The following is a 3,236-nucleotide window of genomic DNA, read 5'->3' as shown; positions in this document are numbered from 1 at the left end:
ATGGGCAGGGAAGGGGGTGGGGGAACAAAAGATGGGAAAGAGAAAATAAAAAAGAAGATGATAACAAACAAAACAGAACCAAACCAAAGAGAATTCGAACCCAAAAGAAGCGGGTGTCAACCAAAGGTGAGATGGACCGGTGGGATGGTGGGGGGGGGGCTGGCCAAGAACCTGCACTCGCCTTCCCTTCCGGAGCGGGGCCCACAGTAGGTCTCAGGCAAGAGCTGTGTGGGACGGGGAAAGAGAAACGGAAGCCCCATCTGTTGGGCACCTACTGCGTGCCAGGCCATATGCCAAGGGCCGCATATAATCTAAAGAGGCATTCACTCACTGAACACCTACTACGTGCCAGGTATCATATGCCAAGAGGAGCAAGAAAAGCCCCACCTACAGGGTACCTACTATGTGCCAGCACCTTTGCCAAGGGGAATAGCAATGGAAGCCCCATCTATTGGGCACCTACTATGTGCCGGGCACTTGCTAAGGGCTTCGTGGAATAGCAAAGGCACACCTACTGTGTGTCAGGCACCGTCGCCAAGGGAAAAAGCAATGAAGCCTCACTACTGGGTACCTACTACGTGCCCACACTTGCCAAGGGCTTCACAGAATAAGAGCCCCTACTTACTGACCCCACTGTGTGCCACATACTTCCCAAGGGCTTCGTAGTATAACATATAAAAGCCTGTATTTATTTTATTCTATTTATTTATTTGGCACTAGGGATTGAAGTTGGGTCCTTGTGCTTGCGAGGCAGCTGGCAGAACCGGTGAGCTAAGTCCCCGGCCCTAAAAGCCTGTATTTATTGGCCCCCTTTGGTGCTTCTGGCAGCACATGCTGATGGGGCCGACCATGAAAGCCCTGCCTGTGGGCACCTGCTGTGAGCCAAGCACTACCCCAAGGGCTGCACGCACTTGTTCGCTGAATGCCTACTGTGCGCCAGGCATGGCTGTGAGGGCTTCACAGTATTTTATGGGAAGAACACGGTGCACACTTTCTTGGGGCAAAAGCGTCTATCCAGTGAGCACTGCGGCAGCCAGACACCCCAGCGGGCATCTCCACTGCGACTAGGGGCAGCCCCCGGCCTCGCTGGAGGAGCTAATAACGCCACACCTGGAGCACCTACTGTGTGCGTCAGGCCAAGGGCATCACACATTAACAAAGTGCCAGTCCGCTGCCTGCCCACTGCATCAGGGACAGCTCTTTACTGAGCACCTACTGTGCATGGAACAGAGTGCTGCCGTTCTGAGTCCCCACTGTGCGCACTACGCACTCCCGAGCCACAGCGCACCTCATCTGCTGAGCACCTAGTGTGGGCCGGGCATGGCAAGAGCTCCCCAAAGGACCATTTACACAGCACGAACTCTGTGCCAGGCACCGCATGTGGGGCTCTTAGCAGAAACAGGAGTGGTGCCCGCACGGGGTAAGCATCTAGTGTCAGATATACTGTGCTAGGGCTTCACTACAAAAGCACAAGTCCCACACATTAAGCGCCCACTGCGTGCCAGGAGTGGGACCACAGGCCTTGCAAATGCTAAAAGCCCCTCCATATTAAGTACCTACTATGTGGCCGGGACTGTGGTAAGAGCGTTAACGGACAGCACTAATAGCCCGCACTTACAAGCCCCTGCCACATGGCACTGTGCCGAGGACCCTCCATAAAAACGGTGATAGGCTGTACTTGTGGGCCTCTACTATTAGTACATGGTGCCAAGGGCTTTGCAGATAACTGCGCATTCTGAGCAGACTCTGTGTCTACTGCACAAGCTTCTGGCCCTTTCAGACTGACGGTGCCTGCCTGAGCACCTACCAGGCCTCGCCACTGGGTGCTGTGTATCAGGCACTATACCCAGAGGCCCTGTAGGGCATTAGCCACAGTGCCCATGGTTTTGCAGACCTACTGTGCACCCGGGCCCTGGTCCAGCTCTGCCAACAGTCGACAGCTTCTGTCTGCCGAGGGCCAACTGTTGTGTTCCACCTGCTCCAGACTGAGATTTCACACAGCACTTATGCTGCCCCTACTGTGTGCCTTGTGGTGCGGTGAGGGCTCTTGGAGGCTCCCAGTCTGTCTCACACTGAGCTCCCGCCCCACCCTCTACAGAATCGCAGCATCGCCCTGACAGGGCCTGGGTTGTGGTGTCTGCCGAGGACTCTCTCCACATCCTCTCTGATCCTCACACCCCTGCGGGTGGCTTGCACTGGCACGGATACTGCCACGTGCTGTCCCCACCCCGGGTGACCCGTGGGGAGCCCAGCTTCAACCCACTGGAAGGTGCTCTGCTGTCCCCGTGTGACCAGCTAGGTGTCAGGCCCACACCACATTTTTTTTTCTTTTTGGGGGGTGCTGGGGATTAGACCCAGGACCTTTGTACTGAGCTCCCGCCTCAGCCATTTATTTTTTGAGGCAAGACATCCGTAAGTGGGCCCAGGCTGGTCTTGAACTGGCAATCCTCCTGCCTCAGCCTACTAGCATGCTGGGATGAGAGGTGTGCGCCTCCACACCCAGCTCCCACTCCGTCTGCTTCTGTGTCTCCTCTCAAGGCTTCCAGAAGCACAGAAGCAGGTTGTGCTTTACAGGTGAGGAAACAGGCTCAGAAACATCAGAGGCCAATGCGCAGCAGGGCTGAACGCAGCTCCTGGCCGTGTTGGCTTGAGGTTGGGGGTGCAGACCCGGGGGCCGCACTGTCTGTGTAGCCCAGGATGTCTGCACCCGGGAGGCCATCGAGGCCCTGGCAGTCGTCACGGTGCACTGCGCTGGCGTGGAGCCCCGGAGCTCGTGTTTACTGAGCACTTACTACGTGCTGGTCTCTGGGACCAGAGACACCAGGCTACGCCAGCCACCACCCTGGCTACTTCAGCCTCGGTCGGGGCAGACCCTCCCTCGACACCGAGCACTGGGGTGGGGGCTCCTCATTTCTTGACCAGCCACCCCAACCAAAAGTGCCCAGGGGAGACCAGGCAGGAGTGGGAAAACCAACTGGGGAATGCGCCAGAAGGAATGGATTTACTGAGAAAAGGGAGGAAAAAAATAAAAGAGAACTAAAACCATAATAAAATTGGAGACAGTGGTGATGGTGATGATGATGGGAAAAACCATAATAAAAGAAAGAAAGACGCCGTCCAGAAATCTCCCAGTCTGTTACCTACCTTCGCTCTCCACTGCTAACTTACAGACTTTCTTACGAGGGGGCGGCGGCGGAGGGAGGACTGAGCTACGGGCGAGAACGAGCTCCCGGGGT

At 56.1% G+C, this 3,236-nt stretch overlaps 1 protein-coding gene across 1 annotated transcript in view; it reads right to left on the bottom strand.

Annotated features, from left to right (window-relative positions):
• Ptprs (protein tyrosine phosphatase receptor type S) overlaps positions 1-3,236 on the bottom strand; it is a 46,746-nt gene that overhangs the window by 16,289 nt on the left and 27,221 nt on the right.

The sequence above is a fragment of the Fukomys damarensis genome, unplaced genomic scaffold (genome assembly GCF_012274545.1).
Source record: "Fukomys damarensis isolate Sample0158 unplaced genomic scaffold, DMR_v1.0_HiC HiC_scaffold_37, whole genome shotgun sequence".
NCBI classification, from domain to species: Eukaryota; Metazoa; Chordata; class Mammalia; order Rodentia; family Bathyergidae; genus Fukomys; species Fukomys damarensis.
This window is presented reverse-complemented; position numbering and strand designations above follow the sequence as displayed.